Source organism: Schistocerca gregaria, chromosome 6, assembly GCF_023897955.1.
Source record: "Schistocerca gregaria isolate iqSchGreg1 chromosome 6, iqSchGreg1.2, whole genome shotgun sequence".
NCBI classification, from domain to species: domain Eukaryota; kingdom Metazoa; phylum Arthropoda; class Insecta; order Orthoptera; family Acrididae; genus Schistocerca; species Schistocerca gregaria.
In genome coordinates this window covers 530189135-530215699 of record NC_064925.1, presented here as the reverse complement: position 1 = coordinate 530215699, position 26565 = coordinate 530189135, and the positions used below count along the sequence as shown (strand labels likewise).

Here is a 26565-nt window from a genome sequence, read left to right as displayed (position 1 = left end):
GCGAATAGTGACGTGCCAGTTGCTCGGTCACCATTGACCAGACGTTTTCAATTTGTGAGAGATCTGTAGAATCTGCTGGCCAGGGAAGCAGTCAAACAGTTTCTGTATCCAGAAAGGCCCGTACAGGACCTGCAACATGCGGTCGTGCATTATCCTGCTGATATGTAGCGTTTCGCAGGGATCGAATGAAGGGTAGAGCCACGGGTCGTAACACATCTGAAATGTAACGTCCACTGTTTAAAATACCGTCAATGCGAACAAGAGGTGACAAGGAGAACCTGGATTCATCCGAAAAAATGACGTTTTGCCATTCGTGCACCCAGGTTCGTCGTTAAGTACACCATCGCATGCAGTCCTGTCTGTGATGCAGCGTCAAGGGTAGCCTCAGCCATGGTCTCCGAGCTGATAGTCCATGCTAGTGCAGACGTAGTCGAACTGTTCGTGCAGATGGTTGTTGCATTGCAAAACGTCCCTGTCTGTCGACTCATGGATCGAGACGTGGCTACACGATACGTTACAGCCATGCGGATAAGATGCCTGCCATCTCGACTGCTGGTAATACGAGGCAGTTTGGATCGAGCACGGCGTTCCGTATTACCCTGCTGAAGCCACCGATTCCATATTCTGCTAATAGTCATTGGATCTCGACCAACGCGAGCAACAATGTCGCGATATGATAAACCGCTATCGCGATAGCCTACAATCCGACCTCTATCAAAGTCGTAAACGTGATGTTGTGCATTTCTCCTCCTTACACGAGGCGTCACAACAATGTTTCACCAGGCAACGCCGGTCAACTGCTGTTTGTGTGTGAGAAATCGGTTGGAAACTTTCCTCATGTCAGCACGTAGTAGATGCCGCCACCGGCGCCAGCCTTGTGTGAATGCTCTGAAAACCTAATCACTTGCATATCACAGCATCTTCTTCCATTCGGTTAAATTTCGCGTCTGTAGAACGCCATCTTCGTGGTGCAGCAATTTTAATGGCCAGTAATGTAACAAGTGCAGACCCGCCAACTGCATTAGCGTGTAGTCAAGCAGACAGTTTTTTGTTTGATCTTCAGGTGTGACGGATGAAGCTCTGTTCATAACTGCAAGATTTGACAGTCTGCTGGTTACGAGTACCGAAAATGTAAAGGACTTCGAAATATTTTCGGTTGCTGATCCATGTTTGCGGAGCTTTGACACTAAGTGTGGTTCACTCAGGAGCTTCGCTCAGAGTTATACGGTCTACTCTCCCGTTAGTTTTTAATCACTTGTGCTGATTTTTACACATGTTTCGATATGGGTTTTGCTTTTCCTTTGTCACATACCACCGGCCTCTTTAACTTAAATTGGGATAGGATTTTTTCGAAAAATTATTACTGCGTAGGACATGTTTAGCTGTGATTCAACCACCGCCAGACAAGTCTGTAAGCACAGCCCCGGTACGCCGAATGTACGCCGACCAGCCCCAGTCGTTGCGGCCACGCCGACAAGTTACCGTACAGTGATCCGCTATTGTGAAGTACCGCTTAACCCCGGAGTGGTAGGGAAGTCAGGTGGCAACACTCAGAGCCTTTCTTTCGATTCATTTGTTTTTCTCTTCTCTTCATGGCATGCAATATTTAGTTAACATCTGTAATACAGATCCATTATTATTCCGGAAGGGTAATTTGTTTCCTGAACGAGAAGTAGGAAATCTGTTGGTTTCTGTTTCGTTCTTTCCCGTATACAAACACACGTCAACTATTGAGTAAAAATCGTTCCTGTTTTTCTAATGGGGCCTATGGTTGATGTTTATTGTGATCTACAATTGCTGAAGTCATGTTCAATGCCCATTTTTATGCTGTGAGAATAGATGGTATTTATTAAACGTAACATCTCGTTTCAAATAGTAGCACCATTCATCCTCGAAATCTGTGTGTTATGAATGTAGATTGAAAGCAGTCCCAAGTTCAGTTCACGTAAGTCGAATACGTTATGAAGATATACTAAAGTTAAACTCATGCAAGGCAGAAGCATTATTAAGAAATTCCAAACTCAGTTTAAGTAAATCAGATGCGTTATTGCAAATAGTTATGAATAGGGGTAGTTAGTGCTATATTCCAGACCATAAAGTGAATGTCATGGGGTCAAATTTATTCCTTTACATGCGGGTTTTAGATCTCTGTGCGGGTTCTTCCAGACATTCAACTTTTACATAAGCGCACACGAGCCAGCCGACAGTTAAAAATATAACACCCCAACCGGCATTTCACAAAGCCGTTCCACCACAACTTAAGAGCCCAAAATACTTTAACGACAGTGTCAGTTCTGTTTGATATTTTAGAAACATTACCATTGACTACGGGGACAAAGAACGCCACCTTATGGCTTTGCAAGCACGTGACACGGTGGGGAAAATACACATCAATCTAGCTGAGTCGAAAGGGGTATCATTCTAGCGGTGATATGGACCGGGAATGAGGAAAGCCGCTGACGTAAGCTGCTCTGACAAAGGGAAGATTTTTAGAATGAAATTTTCACTCTACAGTGGAGTGCACGCTGGTATGAAACTTCCTTGCAGATTAAAACTGTGTGCCGGACCGAGACTCGAACTCGGGACCTTTGCCTTTCGTAGGCAAGTGCTCTACCAACTTTTTTTCCAATCTCATTTTATTCGTTTTCGTTCGTTGTATCTGCTCGGGGCGGACGTCGCAAGACACCCGTTTTCGTTCGTTGTTGATCCATTAACTCAGTTTTTTTTTTTTATTACAGAGGGCAGCGAACCCCCTGACCGATCACGCTGAATTACCGTGCCGGCAGCCAACTGAGCTACCCAAGCACGACCCACGCCCCGTCCTCACAGCTTTAATTCCGCCACTACCCCTTCTCCTACCTTCGAAACTTCACAGAAGCTCTCCTGCGAACCTTGCAGAACTAGCACTCCTGGAAGAAAGGATATTGCGGAGACATGGCTTAGCCACACAGCCTTTTTGCACAAAGCGAGACTTAGGTGGGCTACCGGCCGTCATTTGCCATGATGGAGAACTTTTGTGCGGGCCACAGCTTTACTACTGCTAGCAGCAGCAGACTGCAGCAACTGACTGTGAGTGAAGGTGTGTGGCCCTCTTGTTAATAACTTTTTGTCACGACTGTGCCTTCATTATTTTAATGATTAGGCCGCCATACCATAAACAAGACGTAGTCCGATTGCTGAACTAATGTCGTGACTGTACAAAGGTTTCTTGACATCTTATTGGTTACTAAAGCCTAGGGGCAGGTGAGTCGAATCCCTTTGTTTAATAGAGCTGCGACATTGGCATAACTAGGCCGTAGTGTTACACACTAACAACCAAGATATGGAGTATTCTCACACATATGACAAGACTCGAAGAATACTTGGCTAACAGAGAGCAGTACGTTACACACATCGCGAATGTTCAGTTGAAGAGTGTAATGTAACTTTCTCCATATACATGATAGGAGCAGGAGCTCTAACGAAGTGTTCGCTAATGATGCCGATGTCTACAGGGAATTATCAGAGTTGAACAATCGTGAGGAAATGTAAAAAGACTTGGGCAAAATTGCACTTCGTGTAATGAATGGAACTCCTAGTGTAGTGAATAGATCATAATGGTCATAACAATGAGCAATATCAGTCAGTTTCGGTTTACAATTTTAGTGGTGAATATTTGGAAAACGTCACATCATTTAGTATCTATAGTACAGAGACAATGTGAAATGGGACAGTCATATGAAGGAAATCTTTGATAAGACGACGAAGATTTGTTAGAAGAGCCAGGGAAAGTGTGGTACACAATGATGAATGTAATGAAGAAGGCGCAGTTTATATGGTTTACTTGGATAACCTGTTGCAACATTCGACACAAAAGATCTTCAGATCCATACAAGTAATCACTGCAAAAGAGCAACTTTTTTGCAGGGTCAAGAATCAGATAAGGCATACTAAGTGACCCAAACTGTGTCCTTCGCCATTACAAATACATGTAGTCATAGTTCTCTGAAACTGCATGTCCTCAACCCAGTAACGGACATCGCTTGCATCGAGCTATTGTGAACAATGTTAGAACACTGCTCCAGCGTTTGTGTTCTTCACTTTAGATGTCGAAATCACAGATGCGCTGCTAAGATCATAACACATTGGAATAGTTTATACGAAAATTAAACAGAGATATTTGTCGTTTTGAAAGAAAGGCAACGTTTCTGTCATGTAACCCTGTCGGGTAAATTTGAAGAGTCGTTATTTAAGGAAGACTGTACAATACTGCGCTCCATTATATCGGGCAGGGATAGGAAGAACAGCATGACATAGGTTAAGTCAGTGCCTGCAGAAGCTTTTCAGTCTGCCAATGGAATAGGGCAGGTAATAAATCGCTACGACTGGTAGGACGTACCATCTGAAAGTCACTGCGGCGTGGCTTGCGAAGTATATTTATAGAGATTTTGGCCTCCGGTTGACTAAGAGCAGCATTACACGAGGTGAGTCTATAGCAGTAGTTGCATAGAATAAGTGGATAAGAAGTGTGGAGAAGTAATAAAGGTATGTCAGCAGCGGTTACAGCTCCCTATACTCACAATCTAATTGTGTCACGGAGCTACTTTGACTGCTTTGAGGGTTGTTATGCACGTGTTTTGGCTCGTTAGTATTTACTTCTACCACTTGGACAAACTTTTAACATAGCACATGACGACTGCTTGTTAAGTTGTAACGTTTCCTCAGAACAGTTGTGAAAGTACTCCAAGTGATAACTGAATATATCGAATAGTTCAACAAACATGGATGATAGCGCCTGCGTGCTGGTTTAAAAGAAGTGATCATAAAATAAAGAAAAAATATGCCTGTGAAAGGTCTGTTTCCAAAACACAGAATGTTATCTCATAGGTGTGGAGGTAGCATCCGGAAAGTACAAAAGGTGTACAGAAAGTAACTTCCGATCGGTCGGGAAATGGAAACCACAGTGAATATCGGAAGACGTTTTGCGCAGATATGTTGGATAGTGTATCAAGCATGACCGTTGATCGCGACTCCTAGACTTTGCGGTTCTGAGCGCACAATGAGTACGTAAACAGACCTAGAAAATAGTGTCTCCCGCCAACTACAGGTGCCTGGTGAGAGATTCTTCTCATTTCATGCAAGCCCACATAACGTAACTGTCATGTATTTCCTTTTCCATTACAATTCTCTACCTTACACTGCAGGAGCAATGAAGACGATTCTGCAGCTTCTGATCACCCACTATAAAATCTGGACGTGGCTCCCTCTGATGTTCGTCTCTGCTCATACAAGTCGCTGGCTGTGAAGAGAGCATTTTGGCACAGACAACGAAATGCAGACGGCTGCCGTCTGCGACGATATTGGAAATTTCCTTCAAAATGTCTAAGTCGGAGAGGCGACTATGTGGAAAGGTCTGTGGAAGGTTGGTTTTCACTGTGGTTTCCATTTCGCGACCTATCGGAACCTACATTCTGGACAAACCTTGTAACCAAATGTATGTTGCGACCGCGAGTCGCGAGATGGCAATTTCACTGCGAGCTAGCCTTCCCTCCAGCATCATAGGTTTCACGGGACAGCCTAATTGCCAAGCGGTGCTAGCCCGCTGGCAATTCGAGCGTCGTATTATAGATGTCGCCAGCATAACTGGAGCTGTGCTGGATGTCAACCCTTACGTACGAAATTTCTTGTTACTGTGCAAATCAGGATATAAACCGCGTTCCATTTGCAATTGCAGCTCCAGTTCCTCTCAGTACACCTACTGAGGTACTTCGATCGGCCCGCCGAAGGAACCGCCACAATCGTCAACGACGAGTGTAACGTGATATCAGCAGCCCAGCGACAACACAAGATGTAATTACCGTGGAGGAATGTGTACGCCCAGAGGGTCACAGTAGTGTTCACCGATTTGGAGTGTGACTGGCATAGGCTAGGTCATTTTACTGAACAAATCAATGTTTGGAAGTAAACATTTGTAGTTGCTTCAGTAGTTGTGCTTTATGTGTCTGCTGCCTGATGCTGTCTGTTGAGAGTAGCGCCGCCGGTCACATATATCAGCGGCACTTCGTGGGCTGTCAACGTATACATTTCACAGTAGTCACATAGATTAATGCCAAAGTGAAACTGCAACAAAATCGAAACCTCTTTCCTTGCCAAAAACACCAGAAAAAAGAAAGGCTAACCTTCAATACCAAACAATGTTTCTGCTTACGGAACCTGAGCCTGTCAAGAAGCATGACCGACTTTCTGATGGGCCACAACCAATAAGCCAAGTTCTTGCACTGACTCAGAGCCATGGAAACAAACAAATGTGTCCGTGGATATGAAGGCGTTCCAAAGCATGCTGTCTGGGGATTGCTCCATTTGAGGATGTGACTAGTGCTTGGTGGTCACAAATGCCTCGGCACGTAGCACCATGTGCTAAGGAGTCATCTTGGCAGAGAGTAGAGAACACTGCTGACTTACACTTCAGAAGAGACTGAACGGCACACAATAAAAGCGCTCCCCGTGCACTGCTTGATCAGCATCGCAGCTGAGGTACCGGTTTCCGCACGTGAGACCCGACAGACGGGGATGAAGCAAGCGGCGGCGGTCTACATTACCTAAGTCAACCCCACAAGAAGGGCGCACGCACACTGGAGTGGACGAAGACTTCAGCGACCTCCATAGTGCCCACAGAGCCAGGTTTATGCTGCTACCAACTGTTGCATGGCAGATTATGAGGAATGTGTAACGACAAAACTGTGTAACTGAAAGTAATGAGCAATTTGATAAGATATTATAGCCAGTTTTCTGTGATCATTCGCTGTAACGGCTGTGGAAATTATAATAATTTAAGAAGTCATAGGTAGTTGATAGTGGTACTATAGAAGATGATTGCGATAGCATTATCAGTAACTTACTTTCTCACATGTGTCCACTTACCAGCATGTAACACCATTATCGATTGTGAGTAATTCGTACAGTGTAATTAATTGTATGTAAGTATGAAGTGTTTATTCTGTATGAGATAAGTTCTTTGAATTGTTGGAGGGAAATTGAACTTTGTGATGTATAATTTGTTTAACTTAATAGTGTGCTTAAATAATGGAATTTTATAAAATATGTCTGTTTGCTAAAACAAAATTATATGTAAACAACTGGTTCATATTTGGGGAAATTATATGATGTATGTTACAAGGCCTAGGGAACCCCCTCCACTATGAAATGGGCTTGGCGCGCAAGAAAAGGTGGAAGTGGCGGTCATTCTGGGCGGCAAGAGAGAGAGCACATTAGGCAGTCAGTGGCCAGCAGTCGCTTAGACAACACCGCAGGTGCCAAGTGAGGCGTTCTGAAACAAATCTATGATGGAATGGCCTCGGATGTGGTTGTGGCTGTAAAATGGTGCTCTCGTATTTGGAATTGCTCTAAAAATGATTAACTCGCCGCCAAGAAGAAATGAAATAAAGCATTAAACCGCCAGGAAAGAGAACAGATAGCTGCCACGAGCTTGCCACCGCTATTGCGCCACTGCTTCAACTGCTTTGGAAAACAGGTATGTGTACCAGTATGAACCAGTGTGCTTGTGTGTATTTTTGCAATAATAATTCAAGTGTTGCAGAATTTGTGTTTGACCATTGAAATTGTCCACTTCATGATACCAAATAGGGTCCTATCCTAAAAGTGCTAAAATCCGAGTATCCTGTTTGTGAAGAACTAATAATTTGTTTTTAATTTAAATGTGCCTACGTTTCAGTGCTAAAGACCATAAATGTTGTTAGTTAAAACTACTTGCTTCACAGCAGTAAAAGGGGGACATAATATTAAACTTACAAAAAGCATTAATTTGCTATGAGCTGTTTGAAAAAGCCATAAATGTGGTTAGTTAAAATCACTTGATTCTTAAGTGGTGTTATAAGGTAATTAATTTTGATCCTATATGAAATTTAACTCTAACTTGAAATCATTTTGATGGATATAATGCATTGCAAATAATTAATATCAAGTGGGATGGGGAATCAGTATTATTGTAATCAAAAGTGCTTCTGTAAGATGTGTATAGTTAATGATAAATGAAGGAACAGTTTGAGGGGCCCCACTTTAATTTTTTCCAGTAGGAGAAAGTTAATTAGACTCTGGTTTTTTGCTTATGAATCTGAAACAGTATCACTGTGGAATGAATATGAAATGTGTTATTTCAGAGTCATATTATTGCTTTTAAGATGTGTGTATATGTAATTTAGTTGAACTTGAACACTTGCCAAGTACTACGTAATCTGGTATTGTCTTTGGGAATATTTCTGTGCTGAATTAGTTAAAGGCTGAAGTAATAATTTTAGTTAACAGGGGTAAAGTTTCTATTACATTTCTGTGAATGCTAACCTACGCTGTTGATAAGTACTGCTACCCACTGTGTAGTTCGTCTGGTCGTTGTAGGTGTTCATTGCACTTTAATAAAAAAGAATTAATTAAAGTCCCCTAGTAAAAGAGTATATTTAAATTTTTTGAGAATAATGTTTTCATATTATTGTACTAATTAGGCTGGCGACGGTTTTTTTGTTCCAACTACGTAAATCTTTTACTGCTTTGATTATTTTCTAAATTACAGTCTTTCTGCTTTCTACTAATTGCCACCCTTACAAAGTTCTCGTTCGATGCCCTCTATCCGTTCTCTGTCCGTTAGGTTAATGCTCGGCCAAACTTTTCAAAATTCCTCCCAGAGGGTAACGCTTATTGCACGTTAAGGTCATATTTGGCATTTGACATTCCGCTGCAATGTTATACTTGGCTTTCCTGGCACAGAGCTAGAAGTTCGGTTATTAGAAAACAGGTAGCACGCACCGCCAATAGCGTAATAAGCAGTTGCCTGTACTCAGACGCCATAACCTTCTATCCCGCGATTCTTCTTCCGACGGACCTCACATTCCTCACCTTTGGCTGTAGTTCCCCTCCGCTTTGTCCTCAGCCTAGCTATTGGCTGTATAAGTATAAAATCTCACCTTTCCAGCGCTAGACAGGCCAACCGGGCTCCAACGACCGCCGTGTAGTCCTCTGTCAATTGTGTCACCGGATGCTGTCAGGAGGGGCTTGTAGTATCACCCCCTCTCACGTTTGTTATTGACCTTGGAGCCCCGTCTGATCCGTCAAGTAGCTCCTCAGTTTTCCCATGAGGTTGAGTGCACCCCGTTGTACCAAGGAAAATGTCTGGCAATATCGGGAATCGAACTCGGGTCTGTCGCATCTCAGTCAGCCGCACTGTCCATGCGTCTACGGAGGGCGACACCAATAATAACAGCAACTTCTGCTCTGTTTCTAAACAATATTATTAGTTATCGTTGAAGTGAACACAGAAATAGACGTTTAGACAGAGAATGATGTGCGTTTTAAAGCACTAGTTAACTTGCTACAATGTAGAGGCTATTGCATCTGTAGGAAAGGACGTGAAATCTGCCATACGTCCTACCTAAGGATTAGTGCTAAGAATGGATTAGAAAGAAATTTCTCCTTTTGATAAGACACAATGAGCTATCCGTTTTATTTTCTAAAACCATTTTAAAGCCAAGTTGCATTTTTTTTCAAACAACTGGTTTAGAAAGACTTTGCTGTCATCCTCAGGTCTTAAACAATAATTTTGTTATGAAACGTGGTCATTTTAAGTTGGACCTCAGGCCAAATTGTCATGTGGCTAATAAAAACAGCTTTATAAAAGGTTTGTCATACAGTAGAACCGTCACTCCGGTTAGTCCGACTAGGCTGAGGATCGCGAGCCTGTGCCCACTTGTCACTGACTGGACGCCTGTCGGGCCATTGTTCCGGTGTCTATCGTTGTGCATATTGTTATACTGTACGATATTGTGCAGTTTTATCCTTTGTTGGGATTAAAAAACTTCGTTGTTTGCTTTATTCCGTGTTCTCTACCGTACTTATTACTGTATAATCACTGTGCATACAGTTGTCTGTTTTTGAACATGTAAACACGTAACTCTTTCACGAAATGAAAAATTAGCAGTGCTAGAAAGGCTGGACGAAGAAGATTCGCTCCAAAAAATTGCAAAGAAACTGAATGTAGGTGTTACGACAATTAAGGATTGGAGGAAGAATCGGAAAGACATTGACTCCTATACAGTTTCGATTGATGGTGAAAACACTCTGAAGAATCGCAAAACATTAAAAAAGCCTAATCTTGAACTGCTTGATAACGCATTGTGGATGTGGTTTTGTCAAGAAAGAAGGAAAGGAACTCCAATATCCGGGCCAATTCTCAAAGAAAAAGCGATACTTTTGCACAAAAAACTGGAAGCCGAAACCAAATTTGCTGCCAGTGACGGTTGGATTGATCCTTGGAAAACTCATCAAAAATGCATCTCTGACTTTTTTTCCAAGTAATCCGTTTTCGTTTTTACTGCAAAAACAATGCATACAGTATAATCATTTCTTAGTTTATACATACAGTAGTTTATTTCATTGTAAAAAATTACTTTTTTATATGCAGTGCTATAAATTTTTTTAGTTTACAGTATATATCGTTTATAAGTTATTATGTACACTACAGTACTGTAATTTGTTTGTCGTTTTTCGTTTTAAAACCAATACATATTATAGTGTGTGTAGATGATTTTTAGTTAATATACTGTTTAACACTGTGTATAAAACATCTTTTTATATTACTGTAGACATCTTTTAGTTCTTAAATCGTTTAATTTTTTGTTCTAAAAGTCTTTTTATATTTTTTGCGATAAATATTAGATTTTTCGGATAATCCGACCTTTTTCTCGTTCCGACCACAGTCCCGATCCCGAAGGTGACGGACTAGAGGGGTTCTACTGTAACTAAAATATTTAAAAAATATAAAACACATGTCCAACTGAAAAAAGTGCTTTATGTTTTTTTTAATATTTTAGTCATGACAAATTTTTATAATGTGCTGTTTTTTATACGCATGACAACTTGTCGTGAAATCTAACTTATAACAATCACGTTTCACAAGAAAAAGATTTTTTAAGCTCTGTAGATGACAGCAAAGTATGCCGAAACCGGTTGTTTTATATAAAGAAATATTTTATTTAACCTTGGCTTTAGAATGTTTCTAGCAAGAATGAATTACTGCAATCCCTCCGGAGTGTATATCGCGCTCAAGGCTTACTAATTAAAATTGCCTACCAGATCTGGACTCTAACCTGAATCCCTGCCTATTGTGGCCAGTATCCTGCTAGTTGCTCGAAACAGGCGCCGATCCAGATCTCGTTTCAGCTGCTCACAAAACACTCAAGGCCAACTACATTACACACAAGACAGAGACTACAGTATCAGAGCAAAGGTATGCGGGCGCCTGTTAGCGGACATTAAGAAGTCGCTGTCGCTTTTATGACGACTTGAACTCTGCTAGTGAATTTTTCAGTAAGATGTCTGGAAGTCTGTGGAGGAATGCCACCCTATTCTTCCTCAACAGCCGAAGCTAGATAAAGTAGAGATGTTGGGGGCTGGGGTCGGGTTCGAAGTCGACTTTCTAAATCATTCCGATGGTGCTCTACTGGGTTTATGTCACAACTCTGGCCCGGACACTCCACTTCACGAATCTTATTACCCACACATCTACGCCTCACAGGTGCTGCTTCAAGACTGGCTTCATTGTGATGAAAATGAAATGATCAGATGGCATTGTTGGCCGGTAGGTCCCATTCTGGTTCGACCGCCAGGTGAAAGTGTTATTTCAGTCGGCGCCACATTGGGCGACTTGCGGCCGATGATGGGGACAACACAACACTCAGTCTCCGAGCGGAGAAAATCTCCAACCAGGTCGGAAATCGAACCCGCACCCGGTGTATGGGAGGCAACATTACCACCGAGCTAAGCAGGCGGGCTGCATTGTTATGATGATACAGACATACTCATAGAAATGGTCCTCCTGCGTGCGCAGAATATAATGCTGTAAAATGAGTTAATATAATTCCGCAATTAGCGGTTTCTTCAACACACTAAGGTAACAATTTAAAGCACCCCATACACCGTTATATCAGTCACCTGTACTTTAACGTTGCCACTACGCATCATGGCAGGGAATTTTCTTAAGGAATTTCTCAAACACAAATCTTTCCATCGGATGGCCAAAGTGTCTCACCCGTTTCTAGTGTCCTGCTGTCCAGTCTCCTTACAGCACTTCAAGCGTAGCTCCCCACTGATTTGATGCAGTTCCCCACAGTCATTTAATGAACAAAGTAAGAGCATATGGACTATCAGGCGAATTGTATGATTGGATTGAAGAGTTCCTAGATAACAGAGCGCAGCATATCATTCTCAATGGAGAGAAGTCTTCCGAAGTAAGAGCGATTTCAGCACGCCCGGTTGGCCGTACGGTCTCAAGCACGGCTTTCCGGGCGGGAAGGAACACCTGGTCCCCGGCATTTGTGTCGAGGTCCGGTGAACCGGACAGTCTGTGGATGGTTTTTAGGCGGTTTTCCATCTGCCTCAGCGAATGCGGGCTAGTTCCCCTTATTTCGCCTTAGTTACACTATGTCGACGATTGCTGCGCAAACATGTTCTCCACGTACGCGTACACCACCATTACCCTACCACGCAAACCCTGGGTTCGGTGTGGGCTGGCGGAGGGCTGAAGTGGACTGCGGTAGTCGTCGTAGGGTTTTGGACCACTGCGGCTGCGGCGGGGACGGAGCCTCTCCGTCGTTTCTAGGTCCCCAGTTAACATACAATACAATACAAGAGTGATTTCAGGTGTGCCACAGGGGAGTGTCGCAGGACCGTTGCTATTCACAATATTCAAAAATGATCTTGTGGATAACATCGGAAGGTCACTGAGGCTTTTTGCGGATGATGCTATAGTATATCGAGAGGTTATAACAATGGAAAATTGTACTGAAAGGCAGGAGGATGTACAATGAATTGACGCATGGTGAAGGGAATGACAATTGTATCTCAATGTAGACAAGTGTAATGTGCTGCGAATACATAGAAAGAAAGATCCTTTACCATTTAGCTACAATATAACAGGGTCACCAACTGGAAACAGTTAATTCTATAAATTATCTGGGATTAGGCATTAGGAGTGATCTAAAATGGAATGACCATATAAAATTAATCGTCGATAAGGCAGACTGAGATTCATTGGAAGAATCCTAAGGAAACGCAATCCCAAAACAAAGGAAGTACGTTACAGTACACTTCTTCTTGAATACCGCTCACCGTTGTAGGATCCGTACCAGATAGTGTTGATAAAAGAGATAGAGAAGATCCAGCGGAGAGCATCCCGCTTCTTTACAGGATCATTTAGTATTCGCAAAAGCGTTACGGAGATGACAGATAAACTCCAGTGGAAGACTCTGCAAGAGGGACGCTCAGTAGCTCGGTACGGGCTTTTGTTGAAGTTTCGAGAACATATCAGATATTAGAGCCCACACAGAGGCATACCGACAATCTTTCTTTCCACGAACGATACGAGATTGGAGTAGAAGGGAGAACCGATAGAGGTACTCAAAGTACCCTCCACCACACACCGTCAGGTGGCTTGCGGAGTATGGATTTAGATGTAGATCACAGAAATTTGTCCCCTATGAGGGACTGCACGACCACTGAACCACGTTCTTTTTATCTCCCTATACACAATCCTTGCTCTAGCTGGGCTGCTTGTAGCACTTTGAAATTCAAGAGTGACTCCCCCCGCTGATTTAATGCGACTTTTAAATTTTTTATAACCACCACACCAACGGTTCACCGTCTCTGTCCGTCAGTTCATGAGATCTACATGATTTAAATATGGTTGTTCCTTCGCGTTTCCACTTCACAATCACATCTATCGACGTGGTCAGTTTTATTAGCGTTCAAACGTTCCTGATGAATTTGTGGGTTAGAGGACATCCAGTAAGAAGGCCACGTCGAAGTCACTGAACTCACCCGTCCGAAGAATTTCCTGTTATTATTTCTACTCCGAAGCCCACACCTACTACAGTAGTACAAGTTTATATGCCAACTAGCTCTGCAGATGACGAAGAAATTGAAGAAATGTACGATGAAATAAAAGAAATTATTCAGATAGTGAAGGGAGACGAAAATTTAATAGTAATGGGTGACTGGAATTCGAGTGTAGGAAAAGGGAGAGAAGGAAACATAGTAGGTGAATATGGATTGGGGCTAAGAAATGAAAGAGGAAGCCGCCTAGTAGAATTTTGTACAGAGCACAACTTAGTCATAGGTAACACTTGGTTTAAGAATCATGAAAGAAGGTTGTATACGTGGAAGAACCCTGGAGATACTAAAAGGTATCAGATAGATTATATAATGGTAAGACAGAGATTTAGGAACCAGGTTTTAAGTTGTAAGACATTTCCAGGGGCAGATGTGGACTCTGACCACAATCTATTGGTTATGACCTGTAGATTAAAACTGAAGAAACTGCAAAAATGTGGGAAATTAAGGAGATGGGACCTGGATAAACTGAAAGAACCAGAGGTTGTACAGAGTTTCAGGGAGAGCATAAGGGAACAATTGATAGGAATAGGGGAAAGAAATACAGTAGAAGAAGAATGGGTAGCTCTGAGGGATGAAGTAGTGAAGATAGCAGAGGATAAAGTAGGTACAAAGACGAGGGCTGCTAGAAATCCTTGGGTAACAGAAGAAATATTGAATTTAATTGATGAAAGGAGAAAATATAAAAATGCAGTAAATGAAGCAGGCAAAAAGGAATACAAACGTCTCAAAAATGAGATCGACAGGAAGTGCAAAATGGCTAAACAGGGATGGCTAGAGGATAAATGTAAGGATGTAGAGGCTTATCTCACTAGGGGTAAGATAGATACTGCCTACAGGAAAATTAAAGAGACCTTTGGAGAGAAGAGAACCACGTGTATGAATATCAAGAGCTCAGATGGCAACCCAGTTCTAAGCAAAGAAGGGAAGGCAGAAAGGTGGAAGGAGTATATAGAAGGTTTATACAAGGGTGATGTACTTGAGGACAATATTATGGAAATGGAAGAGGATGTAGATGAAGACGAAATGGGTGATACGATATTGCGTGAAGAGTTTGACAGAGCACTGAAAGACCTGAGTCGGAACAAGGCCCCCGGAGTAGACAACATTCCATTAGAACTACTGACGGCCTTGGGAGAGCCAGTCATGACAAAACTCTACCAGCTGGTGAGCAAGATGTATGAGACAGGCCAAATACCCTCAGACTTCAAGAAGAATATAATAATTCCAATCCCAAAGAAAGCAGGTGCTGACAGATGTGAAAATTACCGAACTATCAGTTTAATAAGTCACAGCTGCAAAATACTAACGCGAATTCTTTACAGACGAATGGAAAAACTGGTAGATGCGGACTTCGGGGAGGATCAGTTTGGATTCCGTCGAAATGTTGGAACACGTGAGGCAATACTGACCTTACGACTTATCTTAGAAGAAAGATTAAGAAAAGACAAACCTACGTTTCTAGTATTTGTAGACTCAGAGAAAGCTTTTGACAATGTTGACTGGAATACTCTTTTTCAAATTCTAAAGGTGGCAGGGGTAAAATACAGGGAGCGAAAGGCTATTTACAATTTGTACAGAAACCAGATGGCAGTCATAAGAGTTGAGGGGCATGAAAGGGAAGCAGTGGTTGGGAAAGGAGTGAGACAGGGTTGTAGCCTCTCCCCGATGTTATTCAATCTGTATATTGAGCAAGCAGTAAAGGAAACAAAAGAAAAATTTGGAGTAGGTATTAAAATTCATGGAGACGAAGTAAAAACTTTGAGGTTCGCCGATGACATTGTAATTCTGTCAGAGACGGCAAAGGACTTGGAAGAGCAGTTGAACGGAATGGACAGTGTCTTGAAAGGAGGATATAAGATGACCATCAACAAAAGCAAAACGAGGATAATGGAATGTAGTCAAATTAAATCGGGTGATGCTGAGGGAATTAGATTAGGAAATGAGACACTTAAAGTAGTAAAGGAGTTTTGCTATTTAGGAAGTAAAATAACTGATGATGGTCGAAGTAGAGAGGATATAAAATGTAGACTGGCAATGGCAAGGAAAACGTTTCTGAAGAAGAGAAATTTGTTAACATCGAATATAGATTTAAGTGTCAGGAAGTCATTTCTGAAAATATTTGTTTGGAGTGTAGCCATGTATGGAAGTGAAACATGGACGATAACTAGTTTGGACAAGAAGAGAATAGAAGCTTTCGAAATGTGGTGCTACAGAAGAATACTGAAGATAAGGTGGATAGATCACGTAACTAATGAGGAGGTATTGAATAGGATTGGGGAGAAGAGAAGTTTGTGGCACAACTTGACTAGAAGAAGGGATCGGTTGGTAGGACATGTTTTGAGGCATCAAGGGATCACAAATTTAGCATTGGAGGGCAGTGTGGAGGGTAAAAATCGTAGAGGGAGACCGAGAGATGAGTACACTAAGCAGATTCAGAAGGATGTAGGTTGTAGTAGGTACTGGGAGATGAAGAAGCTTGCACAGGATAGAGTAGCATGGAAAGCTGCATCAAACCAGTCTCAGGACTGAAGACCACAACAACAACAACATTTCTACTCCAAGATTCTCGTGACAGGTAGTGGTTAATTCCACGTTGCGTAAGGGTGTCCGTATACTTTTGGTCAGAGAGTGTACTTCATGCAGGCATTTTGTCTCGGCTTTTAATGGGGAAACACTATAGACTTCTTTTAAATGTATTTCTTCCTTCCTATACGTACTTTGCATTTTGATGAGTTCCACTTCGTCCTCCTACTCTCTCTGCCTGTTGCTAAACTATTCATCTCCACGTACCAACTGTAACTGACGTCCTCAAACTCCTATAATTTAAATTAGGCACATTCCCATACTTTTCTCTTTTACAGTTTTTTGTAGTGCAGTTTAGTACTCAGAAACACAATAGCATATGTGTCACCAACTCATGTTCTTAATCCAGCCACTGTTTTAAAACTTTTTTCGTGTCATTCTACTCAGTCCCTCTTCTTCAGAAACGCTTTCCTTGCCATTGACAGTCTACATTTTATATCCTCTCAACTTCGACCATCATTAGTCATTTTGCTCCCCAAATAGCAAACCTCCTTTACTACTTTAAGTGTCTCATTACCTAATCTAATTCCCTCACCATCACCCAACTTAATCTGACTACATACCATTATCCTCGTTTTGCTTTTTTTGATGATCAAATTATATCCTCCTATCAAGACACTGTCAATTCCGTGCAACTGCTCTTCCAAGTCATTTGCTGTCTCTCACAGAATTAAAATGTCATCGGCGAACCTCAAATGGTTGGCTCTGAGCACTATGGGACTTAACATCTTGAGTCATCAGTCCCCTAGAACTTAGAACTACTTAAACCTAACTAACCTAAGGACATCACACACATCCATGCCCGAGGCAGGATTCGAACCTGCGACTGTAGCAGTCCCGCGGTTCCGGACTGCAGCGCCTAGAACCGCACTGCCACCACTGCCGGCGGAGAACCTCAAAGTTTTTATTTCTTCTCCATGGCTTTTTAATGTCTACTCCTAACTTTTCTTTTCTTTCCTTTACTACTTGCTCAATATACAGATTGAATAGCATTGGGGAGAGGCTACAACCCTGTCTCACTCCCTTCCCAACCACTGCTTCCGTTTCATGTCCCTCCACTCTTATAACTGCCATCTGGTTTCTGTACAAATTGTAAATAGCATTTCGCACCCTGTATTTTACCTCTGCCACCTTCAGAATTTGAAAGAGAGTATTTCAGTGAACATTGTCAAAAGCTTTCTATAAGTCTACAAATGCTAGAAACGTAGGGTGGCTTTTCCTTAATCTTTCTTCTAAGATAAGTCGTAGGGCCAGTGTTACCTCACGTGTTCTATCATTTCTACGGAATCCAAACTGATCTTCCCAGAGGTCGGCTTCTACCAGTTTTTCCTTTCGTCTGTAAAGAATTCGCGTCTGTATTTTTCAGCAGATAGTTCGATAATTTTCACATCTGTCAACACGTGCTTGCTTTGGGATTTGAGTTATTATATTCTTCTTGAAGTCTGTCTCATCCATCTTGCTCACCAAATTGTAGTGATTTGTCAGGACTGGCTCAGCCAAGGCCGCCAGTAGTTGTAATGGGATGTTGTCTATTACCGAGGCCTTGTTTCGACTTAGGTCTTTCAGTTCTCTGTCAAATTCTTCACGCAGTATCATATCTCCCATTTCATCTTCATCTACTTCCTCTTACATTTCCATAATATTGTTCTCAAGAACATCGCCCCTGTGTAAAACCTGTATATAGTCCTTCCACCTTACTGCTTTCCCTTCTTTACTTAGAATTGGGTTTCCATCTGAGCTCTTGATATTCATGCAAGTGGTTCTCTTTTCTTCAAAGGTCTCTTTAATTTTCCTGTAGGCAGTATCTATCTTACCCCTACTGAAATAAGCCTCTACTTCATTACATTTGTCCTCTACCCAACCCTGCTTAGCCATTTTGCACTTCCTGTCGATCTCATTTTTGAGACGTTTCTATTTCTTTTTGGCTGGTTCATTTACTGCATTTTTGTATATTCTCCTTTCATCAATTAAATTCAGTATCTCTTCTGTTACCCAAGGATTTCTACCAGCCCTCGTCCTTTTACTTACTTAGTCCTCTGCTGCCTTCACTACTTCATCCCTCAAAGCTACCCATCTTCTTCTACCGTATTTCTTTCCCCCATTCCTGTCAATTGTTCCCTTATGCTCTCCCTGAAACTCTGTACAACCTCTGGTTCTTTCAGTTCATCCAGGTCCCATCTCCTTAAATTCCCACCGTTTTGCAGTTTCTTCAGTTTTAATTCACAGTTCATAACGAACAGATTGTGTTCAGAGTCCACATCTGCCCCTGGAAATATCTAATAATTTAAAACCTGGCTCCTAAAACTATGTCTTACCATTATATAATTTATCTGAAACCTTCTAGTATCTCTAGGGTCCTTCCATGTATACAACCTTCTTTTATGATTCTTGAACCAAGTGTTAGCTATGATGAAGTTATGGTCTGTGCAAAATTCTACAAGGCTGCTTCCTCTTTCATTTCTTAGTCCTAATCCATATTCACCTACTACGTTTCCTTCTCTCCCTTTTCCTACTGTTGAATTCAAATCACCCATGGCTATTAAATTTTCGTCTCCCTTCACTACCTGAATAATTTCTTTTATCTCATCATACAGTTAATCAATTTCTTCATCATCTGCAGAGCTAGTTGGCATATAAACATGTACTACTGTAGTAGGCGTGGGCTTCGTGTCAATCTTGGCCACAATAATGCGTTCACTGTGCTGTTTGTAGTAGCTTACCCGCATTTCTATTTTTTATTCATTATTAAACCTACTCCTGCATTACTTCTATTTGATTTTGTATTTATAACCCTGTATTCACCTGACCAAAAGTCTTGTTCTTCCTGCTACCGAAGTTCCGCTATTCCCACTATATCTAACTTTAACCTATCCATTTCCATTTTTAAATTTTCTATCCTACCTGCCCGATTAAGGGATCTGACATTCCACGCTCCGATCCGTAGAACGCTAGTTTTCTTTCTGTTCATAATGACGTCCTCCTGAGTAGTCCCCGCCCGGAGATCCGAATGGGGGACTATTTTACCTCCGGAATATTTACCCAAAAGGATGCCATCATCATTTAATCATACAGTAAAGCTACGGCTGTAGTTTCCCCTTGCTTTCAGCCGTTCGCAGTGTCACAACAACAAAGCCGTTTTAGTTAGCGTTACAAGGTCAGATCAGTCAATCATCCAGACTGTTGCCCCTGTAACTACTGAAAAGGCTTCTGGCCCTCTTCAGGAACCACACGTTTGTCTGGCCCCTCAACAGATACCCCTCCGTTGTGGTTGCACCTACGGTACGGCTATTTGTATCGTTGAGGCACGCAAGCCTCCCCACCAACTGCTAGGTCCATGGTTCATGGGGGGGGGGGGGGGGGGAATTATTTTACACGATATTAATATGCAAAATAGACGAAGAGGAGATTCACTTTCGTACGGGACTGTTTTTCTAAAATTGCTTCATAGCCCTATTAATTAAAAAAACGAAACAAAAACTAAGTTCACAAAATGTCCGACAGATGGCGCTGGACAGCAAAACGTCAGTGACTGCGCATGACAATCGTGTATAAAAGGAGCTGTAATGAGAGAGAGAATCAGATGCACCAGCAGTCGCAGCATGGTGACGTTACCTGAAAAGGCGCTTTAAGTGAAGCTGAATTTTCAGAATGTGGAATGTGCTAGTTCAGCGTTACGATTCTATCGCCATAGGAAGGGGATTCGAAAGGGTCAAGGTCCGTTCACAAATGCAGCGGTGGCGAGAATGATTTCGAAGTTCGAAGCCACGGGTGGTTTAGATGATAGACCCCGTAGTGACCGACCGAACACAAGGCGTAATGCTGCTGAGAGAGTTCGGGAGGAAATGGAGACTGTAGCTGGTTCGTCTATGCACGGGGAATTGGGAAGTCAGCGCTCGTGCAGTCTCTCGTCTCACCGGCATTCCAAATGGTTCAAATGGCTCTGAGCACTATGGGACTCAACTGCTGTGGTCATCAGTCCCCTAGAACTTAGAACTACTGAAACCTAACTAACCTAAGGACATCACACACATCCATGCCCGAGGCAGGATTCGAACCTGCGACCATAGCAGTCGCACGGTTCCGGACTGCGCGCCTAGAACCGCGAGACCACCGCGGCCGGCCGGCATTCCATACACTACTGTTTGGTTGGCACTTAGGCGTACCCTCCGATGCTATCCGTACAAAATCCATCGGCATCATGAACTGTTACCTGGCGATTTAGTGATGCGGAGGGCATTTGCGGTGTGGGCGTTTCAAAAGATGGCGGAAGATGACGATTGGTTGAGTAACGTGTTGTGGACCGACGAAGCTCATTTCACGCTCCGAGGGTCTGTCAACGTCCACAACTGCTGAATTTGGGCTACCGAAAATCCTAGAACTGCCGTGGAAACTCCATTGCACCACGAGAAAGTCACGGTATGGGTTGGATTTACCACATCTACCGTTATCTGGCTTTTTTTTCCTCAAGGAAATGCGTGATTCTGGTTTTGTAACTGCTACCGTGACGGGTGAGAGGTACGCCGATATGTTACAGAATCGCATCATCCCCAGCCTGGCTGATAAACACCTGCTCGAACGTACGATGTTTATTCAGCATGGCGCTCCAGCTCATATTGCTAGACGCGTGAAAAATCTCTTTCGCGCGTCGTTTGGTGATGATCGTGTGCTCAGCCACCTCTTTCGTCATGCTTGGCCTCTCAGGTCCCCAGACCTCAGTCCGTGGGATTATTGGCTTTGGGGTTACATGAAGTCGCAAGTGTAACGTGATCGACTGACATCTCTAGGCATGCAGAAAGACAACATCCGACGCCAACGCCTCACCATAACTCCGGACATGCTTTACAGTACTGTTCACAACATTACTCCTCGACTACAGCTTTTGTTGGGGAATGATGGTGGACATATTGAGCATTTCCTGTGAAGAACATCATCTTTGCTTTGTCTTACTTTGTCATGCTAATTAATGCCTTCTGATCAGATGAAGCGCCATCTGTCGGATATTTTTTATTGCTCTAATACTTTCGTATTTTTTTGGTTCTAGTAAAACCCCATGTCATTCCAAGCATGTGTGTCAATTTGTACCTCTCTATCTGCTTTATTCCGTGATTTATTCAGTTTTCAAATTTATACTGACTTTTTGATCACCCGGTTCATGCAATTAAATCTAATACCAATGATTTTCCCCTTAACTCTGTATGGTGACAGTCCTTATAGTGTTTTTTGCAGACTTGGGATAGTGAGACGGCTATGAAAAAGAAAAAGTGCTCGGAAGGGCAGTACTGGAGACAGACATTACTGGTGTTTCTGCTGAAAGCAAGCGGTGAGTGAGGTACAAGCCAGGAAAAGAGTGCCGCTTTTTTTCGAAAAACGCGAAACCACCAGGCGTTCATCGTGTGGGTCGCAGGCCAAGAGAGAGTGCTCTGCAAATTATAAACTTTCATACAGCGGGGTGCTTAGGAATGACCTTTAGAAAAGACAAAATCTGTGACGTGGGGGAAAAAAACGTGACGCACTCAGCGCGTGACACACGCGGTATGTGGGCTAAAGAAGGTCACAGGCGCAGATGTTTAAATTTTGTAAGGGGCCCTGTCTTTGGCTCACGACAATTAATTTCGTAGTGGTAATGGAAACTCGCTAGTGAACACGTACAGAAGTTGCCATTGGACGAAAAGCGAAAATACACGTACTGTGCGAGGGAATTTCTGTCTACTGCCCCAGTCTACGAGACAACTGAGCAGTACTGACTGACTACAATAATCTAGTTATAAGAAGGAAAAATGAAGCAGTTTTTGGAAAACTTTTTCGTTGGTTGGAACTCAGAATGTATACTGCCACTGACTACCAAGCTTCCAGTACTGACAGAACGAGACAGTTTTTGTGAAGAACAGAAGAGTGACTCTTCGTCTGCAGTGAGGAGAGACTTGGTGTCAGGGTACAAGAGAGTACAGTTTAGTACTGCGAAGGGATACGTCGTCACTTTAGAGCTGATAATAAATACTGGTACTGAACCTAGGATTCTCAGTCACCACTGCAGCCACCCTTTCAGTCTGAATATCGGCAGAGTAGAAAGCGTAAGGCTAATTTGCGTACGTCATGACGAGGTGACCGCGAAGTTATTTGTTTCAACTCAAAGTACTTTCTTCTAAAGTAACTATCTGAACTCAATAAGTACTTAGGCGAGAGAACGGGTGTTTGTTCGCACTTTCCTGGGTATTATCTCTAGAGTATCAGCTTATTCAGTAATCAATCATTAATGATGATAGTGTCACCTGTGCCAAGGTCTTTTGAAGAGGTTTTGCAACCTCGCCTCTTGTAATTATTTGTATGGCTTATTCACTAACTATGATCTCATTAACGCATGGAGCAATACATGTGATTGTTATAGTGATCTTTAACTTCATTCAGCATCTTGATGGAAGCCCTTATCAGTATGTCTATGTGAGTTGTGATGCCCACATTTCATCTTTAATTGGGCCGCCACTGTTTGATTCAGATATTCTAGTAGTTATCCGTTGGGCAACTTTCCTTTTTAATTCAACTGATCTCATGGGGAGCGATTAGCTCACTGAAGAGTTTATAGGGTTCCGATCTCGTGGCATCCAAAGGGTATCGTAAATATTCACCCATCACCTCACAATTTGATTCATAGACTAGCAGATAAACGAAGAGCGAATGTTGTTAGTGCTGTTGTCTTCAGTCCAAAGCCTGGTTTCCTTTACTGCTTGCTAAATATACAGATTGAATAAAATCGGAGATAGGCCACAACTCTGTCTCAGTCCGTTCCCAACCACTGTTAGCCTTTCGTGCCCTTCTACTCTTATAACTGCCATCTGATTTCTGTACAAATTGTACACAGCCCTTCACTTCCTGTATTGTACACCTATTACCTTCAGAGTTTGAAACCGAATATTCGAGTCAACATTGTCGAAAGCTTTCTCTAAGTCTAAAAATGGTACAAACAGGTTTGCGTTTTCTTAACCTATATTCTAAGATAAGTCGTAGGATCAGTATGGCCTCGCGTGTTCCAACATTTCTACGGGTTCCAAACTGGTCACCCCCGAGTTAGGCATCTACCAGTTTTTCCATCCGTCTGTAAAGAATTCGTGTTAGTATTTGGCAGCCGTGACTTATTAAACTGATAGTTCGGTCAGCACCTACTTTCTTTGGAATTGGAACCATTATATTCTTCTTAAAGTCCGAGGGTGTTTCGCCCGTCTCATACATCATGCTCACCAGATGGAAGAGTTTTGTCATGGCTGGCTCTCCTAAGGCTGTCAGTAGTTCTAATTAAATGTTGTCTGCTCCTGGGGCCTTGTTTCGACTTCAGTCTTTCACTGCTCTGTCAAAGTCTTCACGCAGTTCCATGTTTTTCATTTCATCTTCATCGTCCATTTCCATATTTCCATAATATTGCCCTCAAGTACAACACACTTGGATACACTCACAAAATACTCCCTCCACCTTTCTGCTTTCTCTTCCTTGCTTAGGGCTGGTTTTCCATCGGAACGCTTGATATTCGTAAACGGGAGTCTCTTTTCTCCAAAACTCTCTTTAATTTTCCTGTAGGCAGTATCTATCTTACCCATAGTGATGCATGCTTCTACATCCTTACATTTGTCCTCTAGCCGTCCCTGCTTATCCATTTTGCACTTCCTGTCGATCTCATTTTTGAGACGTTTGTGTTCCTCTTCGCCTTCTTGTTTTACTGCCTTATATTTTCTCCGTTCATGATTAAATGCAATATCTCTTCTGTTATCCAAATTTATACTAGCCCTCGTCTGTTTACCGATTTAGTCCTCTGCTTCCTTCACTATTTCATCTCTCAACGCTGCGCATTCTTCCTCAAATGCATATCTTTCGTCTGTACTTGTCAATCATTTAAAGTTGCTCTCACTGAAACTCTCTTTCAGTTTATCTAGGTTCCAACTCGCTAATTTTCTACCTTTTTGCAGTTTCTTCAGTTTTAATCTACAGTTCATAACCAATAAATTGTTCTCAGACTCCACATCTGCCGCTGGAAATGTCTTACAATTTAAAACCTGGTTCCTAAATATTTGTCTTTATACTATACTCCTCCCCCAGAGCCATGAAGGCCCAAAGGTACCGACCGGCTGCCGTGTCATCCTCAGACCATAGGCGTCACTGGATGCGGATATGAAGGGGCATGTGGTCAGCAAACCGCTCTCCCTGCCGTATGTCAGTTTCCGAGACCGGAGCCGCTACTTCTCAATCAAGTAGCTCCTCAGTTTGCCTCGCAAGGGCTGAGTGCACCCCGCTTACAAACAACGCTCGGCAGACCGGATGGTCACCCATCCAAGTGCTAGCCCAGTCCGACAGCGCTTAACTTCTGTGATCTGGTGGGAACTGGAGTTACCACTGCGGCAAAGCCATTGGCTAAATATCTGTCTTGCCATTATATCTATATGAAACCTTACAGTGTCTCCAGGGCTCTTCCTTGTATACATGATTTTTAAACCACGTGTTAGGTATGATTAAGTTATGCTCAGTGCAAAATTCTGTCAGGCGGCTTCCTCTTTCATTACTCACCACCAGTACATATTCACCTACTACTTTTCCTTATCTTCCTTTTCCTACTATCGAATTCCAGTCCCCCATGACTATTAAATTTTCGTAGTCTCCCTTAACTATCTGAATAATTACTTTTCTCGCACCATACATTTCTTCATTCTCTTCATCATCTGCGGAGCTAGTTGACATATAAACTTGTGATAGGCGTGGGCCTCGTGTCTATCTTATCTACAATAATGCGATCACTATGCTGTTAGTAGAAGCTTATCCGCGTTCCAATTTTTTATTCATTATTAAACCAATTCCTGCACGGCCGTTACTTCATTTTGTATTTATAACCCTGTATTCACGTGACCAGAAGTCTTGTACTTCCTGCCGCCGAACTTCACTAATTCCCACTATATCGAACTTTAACCTCTCCGTCTCCCTTTTTAAATTTTCTAACCTAACTGTCCCATTAATGGGTCTTACATTCCAGCCTCCGATCCGTAGAACGTCAGTTTTCTTTCTCCTGACAACGACATCCTCCTGAGTAGTCCCCGCCCGAGGATCCGAATGGGGGACTATTTTACCTTCGGATTAATTTACCTAAGAGGACGCTATCATCATTTCACCAAACAGTAAAGCTACATCCCCTTGGCAAAGATTACGGCTGTAGTTTTCCCTTGCATTCAGCCGTTGCAGCATCAGTACAACAAGGCCGTTTTGGTTGAAATGTTACAAGACCAGATTAGTCCATCACTCAGACTGTTGCCCTGCAACTACTGAAAAGGCTGCTGGCCCTCTTCAGGAAGCACACGTTTGTCTGACCTCTCAACAGATACCTCAGCATTGTGGTTGCACCTACGGTACGGCCATCTGTATCGCCGGCAACGTCCATGGTTCATGACGGGACAGCGAATGTAGCTATTGCTGAAAACTTGAACTGGAAGAAGGATGTAAATTAGCTGCTTAGAAATTATGTTCAGAGCAAATGTAGCTGAACTTAATCTTTTGAGCAGCTAATTTACATGCTTCTTCCCGTTCGAGTTTTCAGCAAAAATTTGGAACATTCTAGCCTTTTCACTGACTTCACTTTATGTGCTACATGAATTGACGGTGAGACTACTTCGTTACATAGAAACTAAGGTAGATTCCATTTACAAAGAACCACTTGAAAATCATCGTTAACAATCACTCTCGTTGCCCTCTCCCTAATGGTATTTGTTATAACACCAGTATCGTTTGCCGAATGTCACTCATGTGTATAAGGAATAGGAGTGGATCCAAGGTTGAACCATTTGGGGCTCCCTTCATGATTTCTCCCCAATCGCTAAATTTTTGTCTATTTCAGCATTGTTTGAATTATTCACCTCAACGTTTTTCATTTTGTTTGTTATGTACTGTACAGATTGGTCGTGTGGAAAGCTATTAATTCCATAAAATTTAACTTTTTCTGAGAAAGTAGCACGATCTATCCACTTCAACATCTTGGAAAGATCAGAAAAAATACCATCTGGTGATATTTTATTATTTAAG

General features: G+C 42.4%; 1 protein-coding gene across 1 annotated transcript in view; it reads right to left on the bottom strand.

Annotated features, from left to right (window-relative positions):
- Positions 1 to 26565, bottom strand: part of LOC126278622 (endoglucanase A-like) — a 95125-nt gene that overhangs the window by 9218 nt on the left and 59342 nt on the right. The window lies entirely within an intron of this gene.